General features: G+C 35.2%; 2 long non-coding RNA genes across 2 annotated transcripts; one reads left to right on the top strand and one right to left on the bottom strand.

The window, feature by feature from the left end:
• Nucleotides 1-3,137: 3,137 nt before the first annotated feature.
• LOC105110798 (uncharacterized) lies at nucleotides 3,138-5,225 on the bottom strand. Its single transcript, XR_839533.1, has 3 exons — nucleotides 4,969-5,225; nucleotides 4,684-4,841; nucleotides 3,138-3,217 (listed from the first exon to the last, which is right to left on the bottom strand). It is a non-coding gene; the product is annotated as an uncharacterized LOC105110798 (long non-coding RNA).
• Nucleotides 5,226-17,536: 12,311 nt separating this feature from the next.
• On the top strand, nucleotides 17,537-19,475 carry LOC105110797 (uncharacterized). The gene is made up of 3 exons (XR_839532.1): nucleotides 17,537-18,158; nucleotides 18,291-18,398; nucleotides 18,482-19,475. It is a non-coding gene; the product is annotated as an uncharacterized LOC105110797 (long non-coding RNA).
• The last annotated feature ends 58 nt before the right edge of the window (nucleotides 19,476-19,533 follow it).

The following is a 19,533-nucleotide window of genomic DNA, read 5'->3' as shown; positions in this document are numbered from 1 at the left end:
AAATCTTAAGACACACTGGAAGAGATTATCAAATGTTGATCATTATCATTATTATCAACAAAGTTATGTCGTCATACAATAGGGTTATTGGTTTTGACAATATCAGTTATCATTATAAAAGTCTTGGACATGTTAATTTCTTAATTGGCATAAGGCACGATAGATCATTAAGGAATTGACAACTCTAAAATTGAGGAGAATTGATCACCATATTAATGTTAAGGAGTTTGATCCTCTGTATTGTCCAGTATTTGAAGCCAATGAGTATAATTATATAACAAGAAGACCTTTAATCTTATGCTGAATGGAGAAGTTGATGATACAAAGTCTATATTTTACAATTTGAAAAGCATGAGTGTTGTTGACACAGGTACCAATATTGATGGAACAAAAGCCCCAAGTCTTACTACTTCACTTTCATTTTCTATAAGAAAACATGGCATTTGATAGGGGCTGACATTTTTTATATGGTGCTTGAATTTTTTTCAAATCAGGAAATTACCAAAGGACATCAACTCTCTCATGTGGCCTTAATTCTAAAATCAAAGCAACCTATTAGACTTTCAGAGTATAGGTCAATTAGTTTAGTACATGGCATGTACAAAATTATTGGTAAACTACATCCAACATATTAGTGCTAATCAAATAGCTTATATCTCTGGTAGAAAGATCTTAGATGGTTTTATAATAGCTAATGAAGTTATACACAATGTTAAGAAAAATGGGGCAACATAGTATTATTATAAAAGTGAACTTTCATATGGCTTTCAATGTGGTTGTTTAGGAGTATCTAAAGGAAGTGAAGTCATATATGAGTTTTAGAAAGAGATAGATCTCTCTAATACATGACTTTATTGCGAAATCTAAATTAAAAATACTTATTAGTGGTTCACCAAGCATGAAGTTTGGAGTAGAACATCGATTACATTAAGGCAATCCACTGTCATCTTTTTTTTTTACATGGTTGTGGAAGAGTTATCAATTATATTCAAGAAAACTTGTAATCCTAGATTATTTAAAAAGAATAAGTTATGGAAATAACATATATTTGAGTCATTTTTAATATATTGATGATACATTAGTATTTATTCCAATTAACTTAATTTTGATAACTCATGTTAAAAAGGTTTTGAGGTGGTTTGAATAAGTTTCAAGTTTGAAGGTACACTATCATAAAAGTTTCCTAGTTGGCATCAACCTAGATGATGAGTTTACAACATGAATGACAAATATGATATACTGCAAATGGAACACATTTCCTATTCAATACTTAGGACTTTTTTTGAGAGCTAACCTGAAAATACTCTCCACTTAGAATAATGAGTTTACAACATAAATGACAAATATGATATACCACAAATGGAACACATTTCCTATTCAATATTTAGGACTTTTTTTGAGGGCTAACCTGAAAATACTCTCCACTTAGAAACCTGTAATAAACAGCTTCTGTACAGGACCAAGATTATGAAAAGGAAAATTCTTGAGCATGACAATAAGAGTTTGTCATATTAAAATTATGTTGTACTCCATACTTTTATATTACAAATCAATCTTTCTTATGCTAAAAAAATTGTTGGAGTTATTAATTCGATCAAGAGGAGGTTCTTATGGTCTGGGGATCTTGGTGTAAAATAAATATATAAGATTGCTTCAAGTGATTGTAAGGGGTATAAATAAAAGGGTCTAGGTAGTGGCTTATTATAAGGCAAAAACAAGGCACTACTATTTAAATAGCTTTAATATCTAGGAGGCAACAATCATAAAGGTTAGCAATAACTTATCAATAAAAAATAGCGAGCTATTTTTATGAATGAACTCTTAATCCTTAAAGTATCCTTTCAGAAACATGGCACACCTTATACTATATTATCAACTTAGACTCTTAAATGATAGAGACTTTGAAGAATATATGCTAATTTAAGGTTAGAAATGGTAGCAATATTCATTTCTAGATAGACAACTGGTTCACAAGGGGGATGTTAAGACAACTATTTTCCACCATCTTCTTGCTTCATAGATATGAAGGATTATGCTATGGATCAATGGCACTAGAGGCTTAACTGGAAAAGATGATTATTGACATCAAAAAGGGAGTAATAAGATAATCTCAATCAATTTTTAGCGAAGGTTACATTGCAATCCATCAAAACTGATAAAAAAATATAGGAAGGTGACATAAAAGGGTTTATAATGTCATGTTTAAGAGCAATTTACTCGACAAGATTTTATTATCAGGAAGTTTGTCATTCACTCCACTTTTGTGAAAAGGATTTGCCTTACCAAGGATAGAAATATTCACATGGATATTGCTCCAAGACAGAGTATGTACAGGGGCTTTTTTAGCACGCCGACATTTACTACCTCCCAACTAGGCAGTCTGTCCTTTTATAAAGAAAAAATAGAGCATGTTAATCATATTTTCCTTCATTACTACTACACTTAGAATTATAACAATGCTTTCTAAGTTGGCTGACACCTTTAGGGATATGCTGAATACAATAGAACAAGTGATCTAGTAATGAAGTGATATGGTCAAAGTTAAGTTCCAATAAAGCGCTTTCACAATGCTATCATATGGAATTTAATGGGGAATTTGGATTGTTAGAAACAAACTGATCTTCGAGGATAACAGGCCTAATTGTAATACATTATTTCAACTTATCTTTCATCATCTCGCACTTTGGTTAAAGAAATAAAACAATATTTTTTTATATCTAGGGAATGATTTGATTAGAGGCCCTAAGGGTATTTTGGCATGGTCAATCAAGATGCGTTCTTATTCGTAAGAGCTTATTCGTTGTCATCTCCTATGTAACTTCCTTTCATGTTCTTATCTTTAACTTTCATTATAACATAGTCTTAATAGTATTATGGTTTTTCTTCATTATTATAAAAAAAATACCCAACCTTTTGCCCTCTTGTCTCTCTCCTAAAATAACTTAATGCATAATTAGTTAGATTGTGATTAAAATACTTCTAAAGCAATATTATCTTATGGAGGAATTCACTTTTACTGTACATGATTTTGATTAGGAAACGAAATAATAAATTGATCAAGTAGTCTAACATTTACTTCTAATTTTTTATTTTTTATTTCCACGAAAAGATATAAGAAAATCAAACATCATTAAACATCATTATGTGAAATGTAACCATCTTAATCCTTGTCGAATACTTTAAAGGCCTCTTTCAATTCATCATCAGCATCATTTTCCTACAAATGTATAACGTTTTTAATTATCAAAACATGTGAAGTGCTTTCCATTGACATGACAAGGTTTGACAAATTGACCACTATATATAACTTATATACTAAACTGCGTTGGATTTTCATTATACATTTGTCACTGTGCAAAATTTTGTTTTGTTTTTTTTTTTCAGTTTGATCCTCAAACTTTTTTTTGGACGATCAAGTTCTATTTAAAGAGCAATTGATTTCAAATTCTTATGGAATGGTGAGATTGGAAGGTAGAGGATCGAAATGAAAAACATGGCAAACATAGGTGACATATCATAAGTTTTGAAAACATTCACTTTGGTCCTCCAATTTAAACAATCACATAAATTATACAATTGTGGTTCTTTAAAATTTTTTCAATTCCATTTGGTATAAAAGCATTTTTTTTTTTTTGTTATTTTTTTATCCTTGGTTGAGAGAGGAGAGAGGAGAGAGGGAGGGGTCATTGAATTTCAATGATGTATTTATGTCAAATTGTTCCATTTAATAGAGGGAGTGCATTTTAGGTGTTTTTATACCTCCAAAGTTTGTGAAAAAACAGATTTGAGCTCACGTTGATTTTTTATTTTGGGTTGAGTTTGATTTTTTGGGTGGTTTTCTGAGGCCATGAATGGATTTGTCATGATTTTTAAGATGTTTTGGGTCAAAAACGGGTTGTAAAAGAGGTTCTTGGGTCAAAAAAGCATAGGTCTTGATTTTTCGTTAACCATATTGGCCAAAATTTAAGCAAAACACGCAACACATTGTATGTCCCAGTAGGCGATGCTTCTTCTGTTGCTAGCATCTATACCAAGCCCATACGTCTAAATCTAGCAACCATGTCAAACCCACACACCTGGGTCTGCCATGGTTACCGTGAAATTATAACTTTAAAAAATACAATTGAAAACAGATAAAGTGACGTAACTAGTTAAAAAACTAAAAACAAAAAAATAGATAAAACTTCTTTTTTTTTTAATTTTGTTCAGAGGGCCTCTTTAAATAATATTGATTTTTTTGTCATGCATTTAATTTTCAGAGAGGTTTTTCTGTTTATCTATGACTTCGTTTTTATCTTTTATATAAATAAAATATGTTTTTTTAAAAAAATTATTTTTAAATAATATTTTTTTAATACGTGTTGCCTTACATATTAATTTTTTTTTTTATTCAATCAATTTAATATCCTATTTTTTAAAATTAAATATTTTAATTTACATCTATTTTTCTGTTTTTCAAGTTTTGTTTTTAAGTGTCATTAATGATTATTTATTTATTTATTAACGCATATAACTCTTAGTTTATTTAATTACATATATATATATATATATATATATATATAAAGTTTTTGATTTGTTATATTTTTTGAACTACAAAAATATATTGAAAAAATTTAGATATATATTTTTTTATAAAAAATAAAAATATTTTAACCTCAACTCGTATTATTGGGTAATGCTTACCTTAATTTTCCTTGCCATTAGATTCCAGAACTCCCCAAATTCTATGGTTCCATTACCATCGACATCAGCCTCTCTGATCATATGACGTAACTCTTCTTCTGTGGCGCCATGGTCAAGAGATTTGATTACAGTGGCCATTTCCTCAAAGGTAATGCGCCCTAACAAATATTAATCATCAAGACGTCAGTAGAGTGTGTGTGTGTGTGTGTGTAACAAATCCAAAGAGAAACAAAAGGAGATGGAGGGCATAGCAGAACAGTATAGACAAGTGAGTTTGATATGTACCATCTCCATCCTTGTCAAATAGACAAAAGGCTTCTTGGAGCTCAGCAATCTGCTTCTCTTTAAACCCATCCACCATGCTTGTTTTTTTCTATGGAACTAGACAACTCTTGGTTTTTGAAGTTAGAACTTAGAACACACACACACACACACAATTTATGTAATGGATGCTTAGACTACACAAAGCTACTTAACGAGAGGCTCCTTTTTATACATGCGAAATCTGAAAGCTAATTGGCACAGCTTCCCTCTTGCTTGTGCCATGTAAAGAAAAAGATTTTAGCATCAGTCAAAAGACGACTCATAATAACGGGCAGAATTTCCATCCTTGAGCACACGAATCTTCTGCAACTTGGTTTTCAAAGCTTTGATCAAAATCAAAGCTCAAAAGTCTTACGGTGCAGAGAACAATCGTGAATAGTGGATAAACATTTTGTTGACCGTTGATTATTTCGAGTGATTTCGTAAACCACTAGTGCATATCTTTAGAGCAAATCTTATATGTGAAGAATTTCCGGTAGAAATACTGTATTTAACATTATCTGTGTACACATAGGTGGATTGATAAACATTGGATGATCATTCGTTTTATACCTCAAGAACTGCACTTTGGAGAACTCTGTGCAAGTGTTAGAAAGAATAATATTGTTTTGCTTATTTGAAAAAAAAGAAGAAGAGAGAATACAGCTAGCTAAGACATTACAATACAAACCTCAAGCAAACTAGGTCTTAAGCTATCTTAATATTTAATGAAAGTGAATCTCTCTTAGATACCGGGAGGGTTATTGATGGCAGCAACCAGAGCACGTCTTGTTTGTTTTATTAGTTTTCTCACGTAAAAGATTGAAGGAAATTGCCATGGGACAAAAAAACCTGTATTACTGTATGATTAGTTAAATTTCAGGTCAGTTAACTTAATTTTATTATTATATTAAAATAATAGTATTATTATTATTAACTCAGTCGGATTTATTAAATTAATCACACCATTTAAAGCTTGAGTGAGTCAAATTCATGTTAATATTTTTTGCTGTTCAGCTAAAAATTTAATTGGAATTATAATTTTTCTAGTCAATCCACCGATAATCCAAGGTTTAACATCTATGAATGACACAAACTTTCAATTTTTTTATTTTTTTTATTGAAATGCCAAAACCTCCCCCCTCTAAGCCTCCTTACCCACCAAAAAAAAACCTCCGGCGAAGCATAACCATAACAAAAGAATAAAGGAGTCGAGAATATATGCTCACCCCTACAAACAAAGCAAGCCGCAAAAGAAGAAGAAAAAACCGCCTTCCATGTTTAAACTCCAAGCCAATCTCCAAGCCAATTCTAGTGTCAAATATTGGATTGGCTGTTTTTTTTTCTCCGTTTTGACTGATTTTACTCTGAATTTTAAGCTTCTTTTGAGAGAGATTCAAATGTTCTTCAGTTTTTGCTTTGTTGATACTTACTCCGAACCATAAATGAGGGCCACGACGAATCCATCATTGAGTCAAATCCACAGTATATATAGAAAAGGGAAGGATGGGTTATTATGTTAAATTTTTTTCAATTATATATATTAGATGGTGTAATTAATATATATATATAGGATTTGACAATCTATGAAATTGGAAAGTAAGAAAGAGTGGCCGAAGCTTTGGACCAGTTAATACAATTTCTCTTGGCTTTATAGACCTTGACTTACGTTGTGCTTGACCCTATAGTTTTAATTAAACATTCAACAAAAAGAACGTGAAGATTTCGATCATTGAGAAAAAAATCATCTTTATCTTTATTTAATAAAATTTTTATTTAAAATTATCTTTATATGACATCACAGTTTTTTAATCAAACAATTAGAAGTTTAAATCCAATTTTTATTTGATCCCAAGGGATTTAGCTGTCCTTTGTTGGTTTATGAATTTGAAAAAAAAAAAACACATCAGTTTTATGTTTTTTTTTCTTTCATAAAAAAATACTCTTATCATGGAATATATATATAACTAATGTCCCATGATTAAGTTCTTACTCAAACTAGTTTATTTACCAAAAATATTATTATTATTATTATTGTTAATTTCTTACCGTCCAGATCACTAGTGCATCGATCCACCGGCCAAAACAAAGAATAGTATAATCAAAATTCTGTATTCAAGTCACCACCATCGAACCTTTGACCTCCTGGTAATAATATCAACGAATGTGAAACAAAAACCAGCAGGCCACAAAAATCAAAATTGGCTGCATGATTGCTGTCCATATACTGCACATTCCATAGCCAGAACAGAGCATAGTTTCTATTGATATAGCGATTGAACACTCACCAGGCCTATCTTCTCTATATCCTCTTCATGACTTGATCATGGCATCAACTTCAAGTCCAAAATCAGACGATTTTGGCACAGCTACCTGTATGGAATGCACCAACTATCATTTCTACTTTGGAAGATGATTTTGGCACTATTTTTTTAGTGGGTGTACATGTTGCGCATACTGGACCAAAAGCAAATACAAATAAAACACAAACAACAGATTTACGTGGTTCCCCAAAATCGGGTACGTCCACGGAGGCAGCAGATTGTATATTATTGGAGGAATGATACAAACACTCAACTTCACCCAGTACAATCCCACTTAACCGGGTGTTTCACTCTTACACTCGGTGTTTCTCTCAAATCTGTATTTTCTCACTCTCACAGTTGCACTCACCACACTTTCACCCTTTTGCTCTCACCATAATTTCACTACACTTATTACATTGCTCTCTCTTTATCTCTATTTATAGGAGAGCCTTGGCAACTTGGTTGAGGGTGGTTGATGGTGGTTGAATGGTGGTTGGAAGTGGTTGATGGTGGTTGTTAAAGGAGAGGGTGGTTGATGGTGGTTGAGAAAAAATGTTGACAATTTGCTACAAATCTCCACCTTGGCAAGATTTTTCCATCCAATCTTTGTGATCAATCAATGCTGCCTCTAATGCGTCATATGGCGCTGCACCCTGAAGGTGCTCAACACCGAGAGATGTTGACCAAGTCCAAACAATGTTGGAACTTGATCCCTGAGACACATTTTGTGAGCATGTCAGCTGGATTATCTGCGGTACCAATCTTCTGTAGCAGAATATCTCCTTCATCCACAATTTCTCGAACAAAATGAAATCGAACATCGATGTGCTTGGTGCGGGAATGATGAACCTGATTCTTTGCAAGACAAATAGCACTTTGACTATCACAATGGACATTCACGTGCTCTTGAACAATTCCCAAATCTTCAATCAACCCATGTAACCATATAGCTTCCTTGAAAGCTTCTGTTACTGCCATGTACTCTGCCTCAGTTGTTGACAAAGCTACTGTTGATTGTAAAGTTGACCTCCAACTTACAGGCCCTTTAGCAAGTGTAAACACATAGCCTGTTGTGGAACGACGCTTGTCTAAGTCACCAGCATAGTCCGAATCCACATAACCAACTAAATTTTGTTTGAGTCTATCATCCCTCTCAAACTTCAAACCAATATCAGTTGTGCCATGAATGTACCGTAGAATCCACTTAACTGCCTGCCAATGACCCTTTCCCGGATCATGCATATACCTGCTCACCATACTGACTGCATGTGAAATATCTGGTCTCGTACAAACCATTGCATACATTAATGCACCAACTGCATTTGCATACGGAATTTGAACCATATGCTTGCGCTCTTCCTCTGTGCGTGGAGACATTGAAGCACTTAGCTTAAAATGAGAAGCTAAAGGTGTACTTACAGGCTTGGTCTTACCATCTACCCCAAATCTCTTTAGAATTTTCTTCAAGTATTGGGTCTGTGTCAAACAGATTGTGCCTTTTCTTCTGTCTCTCTGAATCTCCATGCCAAGAATCTTCTTAGCTTCTCCAAGGTCCTTCATTTCAAACTCAGTTCTCAGTTGAGCTTTCAGTCTATCAATCTCCACTTTGCTCTTTGATGCAATCAACATATCATCCACATATAAGAGCAAATAGATGAAAGAACCATCAAGAAGTTTGCGAAAATATACACAATGATCAAACTGACTCCGTGTGTATCCATGTTCTATCATGAACTTGTCAAATCGCTTATACCACTGGCGAGGAGATTGTTTCAATCCATACAGTGACTTCTTCAGTTTACAAGCCCAATTCTCTTTCCCAGTGACTTTGAAACCATCTGGCTGAGACATGTAAATTTCCTCTTCCAAATCTCCATGTAGGAAGGCAGTTTTCACATCAAGTTGGGCTAACTCCAAATCAAACTGTGCAACCAAGGCTAGCAGAATACGAATTGATGAATGCTTAACAACTGGGGAGAATACCTCATTATAATCTATCCCCTCCTTCTGAGCATAGCCTTTTGCTACCAATCTTGCTTTGAAACGGATGTTGTCTTTTCCTGGATTACCTTCCTTCTTAGCATATACCCACTTGCAACCAATTGTCTTCTTTTCCTTAGGGAGTTGTACCAAATCCCAAGTCTGATTCTTGTGGAGAGATTTCATCTCTTCATCCATTGCCTCTTTCCATTTTGCACTTTCTACACTCTGTACTGCTTCTTTGTAGGTGCAGGGGATTCCGTCATCAATCACCGGAAGTGCATAAGCCACCATGTTACAATACCGAGCAGGTTTCTTGATAACTCTTTTCGGTTTACTCGTTGCAATGGATTCTTGTTGTGTGGTTGCTGAAGTTGTTGCATCCTCTTCATCTGAACTTTCATCTGAATCTCCTTCAGTAGAGATTTTCTGAACAGTCTTTATAGGAATGACTGAAGTCTCCAACTCCACCTGTTGTGCATCACCAGACTGTTTTTCCTTCTCCTGTGATTTCTCTTGTTGTAACATGCCAGACTCATCAAAAGTGACATCTCTACTCAAAATCACTTTCTTTGATTCAGAACACCAGAGTCTGTAACCTTTTACTCCTCCACTAAAGCCCAAAAATATAGCTTTCTTGGCTCTAGGATCTAGCTTGGACTCAGTAACATGATAATATGCTGAGCAACCAAATATACGCATAGAGTCATAATCATTTGCAGGAGAGCCTGACCATACCTCTAAAGGGGTTCTTCCATTTAATGCTGCTGAAGGTAACCGGTTAACAATATGACGAGCATAGCTTAATGCCTCGCCCCAGAACACTTTGCTTAGTCCTGAATGTGATAGCATACATCGGACTTTCTCTACCAATGTGCGATTCATGCGTTCTGCTACTCCATTTTGTTGTGGTGTTTTACGCACAGAAAAATGTCGTTTGATCCCTTCATCCTGGCAAACTTTAAAGAAAGGATCTGAAGTGTACTCACCACCATTATCTGACCGAAGAGTCTTAACTCTCCTTCCCGTTTGAGTCTCCACCATTTTCTTCCATTTCAGAAAGATATCAAGGACCTCATCCTTGTGTTTCATCATGTACACCCATACTCGTCTTGAGAAATCATCAATAAAAGTAACAAACCAACGATTACCTCCAAGAGATTCATTCTTTGAAGGTCCCCATACGTCTGTGTGAACATAATCAAGAATCCCTTTTGTATTGTGTACCGCAGTGCCAAACTTGACTCTTGTCTGTTTTCCAAGAACACAATGCTCACAGAACCCATGCTTCCCAGTCTTGGCGCCTTTTAATAGACCTTGCTTGACCAATCCTTGCAAAGCCTTTTCACCAGCATGCCCTAAACGCATGTGCCAAAGTCTGGAATTATCTGCTTCATCATCTTCTATGCTTTTGGAAACAGCTGCTGTACCGGTAACAGTAGATCCATCCAGGAAATATAAGTTTCCTTTCCTCGTGCCTCTTAAGACAACTAATGCACCACGGATTGCTCTCAGGACTCCACCATGCATGATAATCTTATAACCATTGGATTCTAGGACTCCAAGTGAGAAGAGATTTTTCTTCAGGTCAGGTACATACCGTACCTCTGTCAGTGTCTTGACTACCCCATTATGCATCTTCAGATGGATAGTCCCAATCCCTTTGATCTCACAAACATCATCATTACCCATCAACACAACTCCTCCATCGAACTCCTCGAGTCTCGAGAATAAGTGCTTGTTAGGGCACATGTGATAGGAACATGCAGAATCAAGAATCCATTCACCAGAATGGTTTTCTGGTGATGAGACCATGAATGCAGAGTCTCGTTCATCCTCATCTCGTGCAACGTTCACAGTTGGTTCATCTTTTTCCTTATTGCCCTTGATCGGACAATCTTTCTTCCAGTGCCCCTTTTTATGACAAAAGGCACACTCATCCTTTGCAAGATATCGTCTGTTTGATGATTCTCCTCTGGATTTTGAGCGAGATCTCCCTCGCCCTCGAAATCTTCTAGGGTTTGTTCTGCCTCTAACTGTCAATGCTTCTGACGTTGACTCTTTGTGAACAATCTGATCCTTCTTCCGGTACTCATTGTTCACCAAAGCATTGGACACATCAATGAATTTAATCTTTTCTTTACCATACAGTAAAGTGGTGACGAGATGTTCATATGTGTCAGGCAGTGAATTCAATAACAGCAGAGCTTTATCTTCATCATCAATTTCCACATCTAAATTCTTCAAATCAGTTATCATTTTATTGAAATCATTCAGATGCTCATTCATAGAAGTACCTTTCTTGTGCTGAAAGCGGAAGATCCTTTTCTTCAAGTAGAGACGATTCTCTATACTCTTCTTCATAAACTTGTCCTCCAGTGCTTGCCATAATTCCTTTGCAGAGTTTTGTTCTGAAAAGGCGTACTTCTGATCCTTTACAAGACAAAGTCGGATGGAACTGCAAGCTAACCGATTTATCCTTTCCCAGCTTTTATCATCCAAATCCTCCGGTTTATCTTCTAGAGTGAAATCCAAATTCATTTGGACAAGCATATCCATGACTTCACATTTCCACATGCCAAAATTACCCTTCCCATCAAACTTCTCCACCTCAAATTTGGTACTCGATACCGGGATATATTGTGGAGGTATACTAGCATTTCCCACTAATTTTTCTTCTGGAATATCAGCCATTAGGACGTCTTTGGATTACAAATAGGCTCCCGAAATTGTTAAAACATGCACTTTTATGCTCAAAAGAGCCAAAACAGTAACTTCGGTGTGCTGTTTCACAAAACGGACACCACGGTTGCGTCCGGAATGGTTGAAAATGCTAGGAACCAACTTGACTCGGCCTAAAACCGGTCAAAAAATCACTGAGTTGGCCAAAAAATCAATCTGACCGAGTTAACTCAGGGAAGGAATATTCTGTCTCTGATGAAGAATATTCTGTCACGGAATATTCTCTTACTGTCAACGGAATATTCTTATTCTGTCAAGAGAATATTCTGTCACTGTTAGATGATGTGTCTGATGACATGGCAATGTGGCCCCTCTGTTGATGACGTGGATGGTGACTCAGCGCCAACGTGTCGGATGACGTGGCTGTCTTCTCAGGTGAGATTTCCGGCACTGTCTGGTTTTTCCGGCAGATTTCCAGCGAAACTTCGGCGAGCTCTACAGGGCTCGTTTCAACTCCGATTTTGATGATCTTTATATCGCCGGACTCGTATCAACGAGAGGAATCTCCACAGGTGGTCAAAATCAAGATCTGAGAACTTTGAAAATTCTGCAACTTTGAACAGAGAGCTGAAAAAGGTGTTTTTTTCAGTGTTCAAGCTTCCCTAATGCTCTGATACCAATTGTTGCGCATACTGGACCAAAAGCAAACACAAATAAAACACAAACAACAGATTTACGTGGTTCCCCAAAATCGGGTACGTCCACGGAGGCAGCAGATTGTATATTATTGGAGGAATGATACAAACACTCAACTTCACCCAGTACAATCCCACTTAACCGGGTGTTTCACTCTTACACTCGGTGTTTCTCTCAAATCTGTATTTTCTCACTCTCACAGTTGCACTCACCACACTTTCACCCTTTTGCTCTCACCATAATTTCACTACACTTATTACATTGCTCTCTCTTTATCTCTATTTATAGGAGAGCCTTGGCAACTTGGTTGAGGGTGGTTGATGGTGGTTGAATGGTGGTTAGAAGTGGTTGATGGTGGTTGTTAAAGGAGAGGGTGGTTGATGGTGGTTGAGAAAAAATGTTGACAATTTGCTACAGTACATCCCTTGCCCAAATTTCAAGCTACATTTTCCGTGTCAAATCAGTTGGAAATTTAGAAACTAAGACACTCAAAACCCTATTTAGAATTTCAAAATTGAGAAAATCTTGTTTGACACTAATGTGATGCATGCATGAGGGAGGGCTAGTGGCTCCTATCACTAGTATACTATAAAGTTTGATGAAAAAACATCCTCAGAGGCGGGAAATTTTGAACTGAATACTCAAAAGCCTATAAAAACTTGCAAGTTCAGAGGACATTTTTCGAAAATATAAATGTAATGAACGGGTTTGAGGGCATGACTATCACGAGTACAGTTTGGACATTTTTGTAGAAAAGAGAGGACTAAAGTGCAAGCCAAGTCTTCAGATGAGAAAAGAGGGAGGCTGATCACACATTTGGTCCCTGCATTATGCTAGTTTGATTAAATGAGTCCCTCCACTACTAATTTGATTTGACTGGAGTCAACCGCGTTTTACCAGAAGCATCATTGGTTTAACATTGATTTTTTTTATGCGGTTGAAATAGAGTTTCAACGCCTAGACAGGCGAAGCTATTATCAAGACTCTCCATCATAGATGCATTAGCACTAATTTGTTTCCATGTATATTCATGACATGTGTCCATATTGAGTATTGGCTTGGTCTCCAATTTGTTAGAGAAAAAAAATGCTTAGAAAATGAAATTTGATTTTTCTATAATTAAAAATGATTAATGTCAAAATTCAATTTTTATTTTTTTCAAAAACAAATATATATAAAAATAATAAATAACAAAAAAAGAAGAAATAAAAATAATTTAAGAATTGATTTAAGAAAAGTTTGAGGACTAATAAAGATTGAATTATAAATGTGGGAGTTAATTAGTTAAAAATTAAAAGAATTTATAAGTTTGGGAATTTAATTAAATTTTGAATTAGTTTAATTAATAAAAATAGAAGCTTAATTGTTATATGTCAAAAGTTCAGGGGGCAAATTGAAACTAGCCATTTCCAGGGATACAAACGGAGCCGTTTCAAAAAACTATTCATCACCTTCTTCCTCAGGAATCGTTTCAGCAGTGAAGGCACTAGAGTCGTTTCAGCAGTAAAGGCACCAAAACCGTTTCAGTCATGGCGCCAGTCTCCCGGCTGCTATCCCTCGCCCCCACAATGCATGCCGTTACCAAGCCACGACCGCATGGCATTCTCTGGCCTTATAAAAGCCAGAGAAAGGCCACAAACCAGAGGTGGGCAAAGAAAAAAGGATGCAAACGCCAAAAGAGAAGATCAAGGGACAGAGGACGTAAAAAAAACTGAGAACTTAGACCGGAAAACCAGAGGAGGAGGAAGACAGAGAGAACTGGGGAGAGCATAAGACCGAGAACAAAACACACACAGACGCGAAGGAACAAACACGGGAGAAACAAACAGAAAACACAGAGGAACAGAAAACAGAGAGAGATAGGGAATCAAGGAGAACAGACAGACGAACCACACCAGCAACAAAACCAAAAGAAAGCAAGAGAACAACAAAGAAAAGACTAGAGGAAGGGAAAGCAAACAGACGCTAGTCGATCAGCAACCGCATGCCTTCGCCTCTAGCTACCAGGTAAGTTCTTCCTCTTCCCCACTTTGCAAAATCATCTCATTTGTTACTGTGCAAAGGTAATATAGTTACTTGTTACAGTGCCCGGCCGTCCAGTCCAGCCCATACGGGCTGAGTTGGAGCTGCCCCAAAAAACCAAAGACAAAAAAAACCGGGTCTGGCTGGGTTGGGCTCCGACCCAAACCCTCTATTTTAGTCATTTTTTATTTTGATATTCAACCAAATGAATTCTTTTTAATATTATAAAATTGACCAAATAAATTATTTTTAATATCATAAAATTTCAAAAAATTTATGGACACTTTTAAATTTATTTGTAGGTCTTTCATGTTTTTTTAAGGTATTTCATTATATATTTAATTTATGAATTTTTACTATGAAATGCAAATTTGGTATTCAATTTTTTTATCTTTAAAAAAGATAAACAAAAATATGTATGCTTTGTTTTAGATTTATTTTATTGATTTATTTACTAGCATCAGAGCCAAAATTATCATATGTTTTTTTGCTACGTAATATTTACCAATGTTAGAGTTGAAGATATCCGTAATCAAATATTCACGGACATCAAAGTCAAGAATATTATAGGCAAGCCAACAAAGATAAAACACAACAAACCTTTAGCAATTTAAGATAACTAGCGATGCAGCTTACTTCAAGTAGGACATTTAAAGGGTAATAATATCTTCTTTTTTGCATAATTAATCTCATACTATAAAATTTCTGCTAACTAGTTAGGGTTTTTAATAATCATAATACTATGTGGTGACTTCTTAAACAAGTCATATACAATCAAAGAACAAGATGTAATAAATTTGTTTTCTTGCAATTTTGAATTTTTAAAAGTCATCGTGATGTCGGGTGCGACAAAATAACAATTTCATTGGAAACTTTTTAGAACAAAACTTCATTTTTTGTCTTATTATTGATATCTTGTTTATTGTGCTTATTGGTTTATTTTATTGCCTTTACCATTTTAGCATGCATCCTTATTTATATTATCATGCATCATATTAAAAGCACACACCTTAAAATCTAAGATAGGTGGGAAACTAATAATACCCTAACAATTTTAGCATAGGTAAGACTCGTGAAACCATCCAACTCTCATTTGATTTGTTTACTTAGAAGTGGTTGATATGCCAATCTGATTTTACTCAAGGCCTTTATCTTCACACTACTTGTAAGCATTATATCTACCTCTCGAGGATGATCACTAAGCATGTGAGGGATCCTTTGAGACTAGATAGTAACCTATCTCTTGATGCACTAGATGACCCTTGTCACCTCGTGAAGGGCAAGCCCATATTTCATATGTTGATTTTAGTCTACTTGAACAGATATTGGGATCTGAATCTAGAAAAGAAAATTTATAGTTTAGCCCGAACCTATGCTCACAACTTCCTTCAATCCACAAGATCTAGGGACAAATGAGATGTCATTTAAATTTCAACAAGCCATGCATTTCCAACTAGTATATCCCACAAGAATGTTGTTTACCATTGAATCTATAAAGAAAGAATCTTATAAGATACTAAAAGAATATAATATAACTAAATTGGTTGTCCTAAAGTAAAGGATGAGGCATTTGAGGGAACTCACTTATATGATCTCATAAAAGTTGTTAAGTTGTGTTTGGTGCTTAACATGGTCATTCCCAAAAAGTTTAGAGTGCTAGACTTTATCAAGTATACAAAAACTTAATGCCCTCTAACTTATCTTAAAGCATAGTATAACAAAATCATTGAGGTGGTTGATGATGAAAAAAATATTGATTCACTTCTTTCAAGATATTTTGAGTGATGTTGCTCTTACTTAGTATATGTGGTTTGACAATACCAAGATAAAAAAGTAGAAAGATTTAACTAATGATTTTATTAAGCAATATAAGTTCAATATGAACATGGGCTTTAATAGGTAAAGCTTGCAAGCTATGAAGAATAATAACTAGGAGTTTATAAGAGAGGTACCCAAAGGTTACGTAAGGTAGTTGCATAGGTTAATCCTTCTTTGTTGGAAAAAGAAATGATCAGTTTATTTTCCAACACTTTTAAAGCCTTGTATTTTGAGTATATTGTTAGAAGCTCTGCACAATATTTCATTAACCTAGTTGATATAACAGAGAGAATTGAACAAGTCATTGGGATAGGTAAGATTGTTGACCCGACTAAGAAGAATAATTTTGACTAGAAAAGGGAAAGACATTGAAGGTGGTTGCCAAGACACCTACCCTTTCTATAGTTAATTTTTTCATACTGATTCCTAGAAATCAACTATCTTGAAGATAAAACTATTGTAATATTAGGTCAAGAATAGTGTATATATGACCTCAACTGACTGTTGAAAAAATACTCTTATTGAGGAGATGAACGACTGGAATATTCTAGAATTTTCAATCAATGATTGCTATGTATTTAGTTTTTTTATGTGTTACCTTGTTAGTAATCACAACTCAAGATGTTGGCATAAAATCTTTGTTATTAAATCTCTTTTCAAAAGTTTCAATGAAATAATAAGTTTGTTCTTCAATTGTGTTTACGATCAAACATTATTTATTTTCCTGAGAGAGTTTTCCTATAAAAACTCACAAATAAACCTTTGCAACCGTGTATTATCACATAGACTCAATTTATTTTTTTACCAAAATCTTTTCTACGAATTTTGAAAATTTGAACTTGTTTTTGGTTTAAAAAATAATTTGATACTTATTTAAAAATAATACGAATCAAGCAACTTCTTCGTTAGGATGACCAAACTCTAAACCAGAGAATATAAATAGAAAAATAAATAGTTACTTTGATCATCTCAAGTTAGGTTGGGTTTTTGGGCTGATTTGTACTTGGAATTATACTTGTTCCAAGAATTACAAATTCCGTGGTGGGCGTTCATTTGATAAGTCAATGGCTCTTGATCTAAACTATTTCACTCTTGTCAAGGGCACGTGATGGACAAGATATGGGGTTTGTCTACTGCAAATTTGTAGCATTTCTTCTTCTCTTCCTGCTCTTTTTCTGTTTCGATTTTGGGGTTGCGGTAGATATCATTACATCATCTCAGTTTATCAAAGATCCTGAAGCTATAGTAACTGCTAGCAACATTTTCAAACTGGGATTTTTCAGTCCTGTTAATTCCACAAATCGTTATGTTGGAATATGGTACAATGATATGCCTTCAGTGACTACAGTATGGGTAGCTAATAGAAACAAGCCACATGTGGTCAAAGGACACCACTAGAATGCACAGAAACACAAAATATAAGAGAAGTGAACCCAAAAGATGGGTTCTTGAAGCTTGAGATGATCAAAGTACCAGACTTTGCAGAGTGGTCATCTCTGTATTCAGAACTAGAATGCAGAAACGAATGCTTAAGTAATCGTTCCTGTATAGCTTATTCATATTACAAGGGTATTGGCTGCATGTTTAGGACCAGAAGCTTAATTGATATACAGAAGTTTTCCTTTGGTGGGGCAGATCTTTACCTTCGCTTAGCATATTCAGAACTTGGTCATGCTTCATATTTTCTTCTTTTGTGCTACTGCTAATGTTTTGTGTACCAGTATTCATGTTAGAAGTTGATGCAGCCGATCTCCTCGAGTAGTTTGTTTTGTCAAATAAATGTAGCAATTTTATTTGCAGATAAAAGGAAAAGCAAGAAGATAGTTATCAGAATAATAGTGATTTTCGGAACAATTGCCTTTTCAATCTGTGCATTTCTTTCATGGAGGTGCATGGTTAAACATGGATGTAAAAGGTTTTCAGTATTAGTTTGTTTTGGGTATTTAGAGTTTTGCAATTTCAATGATGCTTACTCTCTGAATCTTAATCAGAAAGGAAGAGGAAGAGCAAAAGGAACAGTGGGGGCAAAGTTAAACTCCAGGAACTACCAGCTGTATTCAGTTTACAATATATGAAGGAGGAGGATCGCATTCACTCAACTCAACTCCCATTATTCATTGCTGCCCTTACAGCCGCTGCTGCCCTTCTCTCTTTCTCTCTTATCACATTTTCTCTCTATTCTGCTTGTCTCTATTTATAGGCTTTAATAGCAGCTCCTCCTGCTCTTTTGTCAACAATGGTAGCCATTTTTTAGGTGTAACGTCTTTGACAATCTCAAGCTGCCATCAATAACCCACCATTGTAGCCTCTTTCTTTGACAATGGCAGTCATTCTCTTCCAGAGGATGTGCTGCAAATGCTGCCACATAAGTGACAATATCCTAACACGTACTATCTGATCCATGTTTTCAAGATGAAATTTTTAGAAGCATGCATATAGGTCTATTGTGTGTTCAAGAGTTTCCAAAAGATAGGCCAGCTGTGCCTACAATCATTTCAATGCTTCACAGCGAAATTGCGGATCTTCCTGCTCCCAAGAAACGTGCACTTGGTTTCGATATGGACTCCCTTCAATGGAGCCAAACGATATTTTCTAATGACATGTCAATTACTGTATTGGAGGGCGATAGGTAACGAGTTTGAGGCAATATTTTTCTGTTACATGTAAATCTAGATCATTATGTAAAATATCAAAATGTTAAATGCTTCCCTTTTGGATCAGTTTGAGCATCCACTGATGAGTTAATTGACTTGATCTTCTACTACGATGAAGCCTGCATTTACTGAGAGGCAAATTCGTCGATAAATAGACCATTCAATAGAAGAAACATTAAAAACTTGCTGTTAACATTACAGAAGGCCAATAGACTGGAGTTCCAGATCAAAACTTGAGTTCCTTAGTTCATACATTATCATAGTTGTTGAATAAAGAAGGATAAACACTGTAGCATATTGATAGGATCTTACACAATTTGAGTAAAGGACTTAGCTTGTACTTGTTCTGTCTACTGTCATTTCTGAGAGGTAGCACCTAGTATACTTGT

Source organism: Populus euphratica, unplaced genomic scaffold (genome assembly GCF_000495115.2).
Source record: "Populus euphratica unplaced genomic scaffold, PopEup_1.0 scaffold379.1, whole genome shotgun sequence".
Taxonomy (NCBI): domain Eukaryota; kingdom Viridiplantae; phylum Streptophyta; class Magnoliopsida; order Malpighiales; family Salicaceae; genus Populus; species Populus euphratica.
Note: the sequence above shows the minus strand (reverse complement) of the source record. Positions and strands in the feature narration are given on the sequence as shown.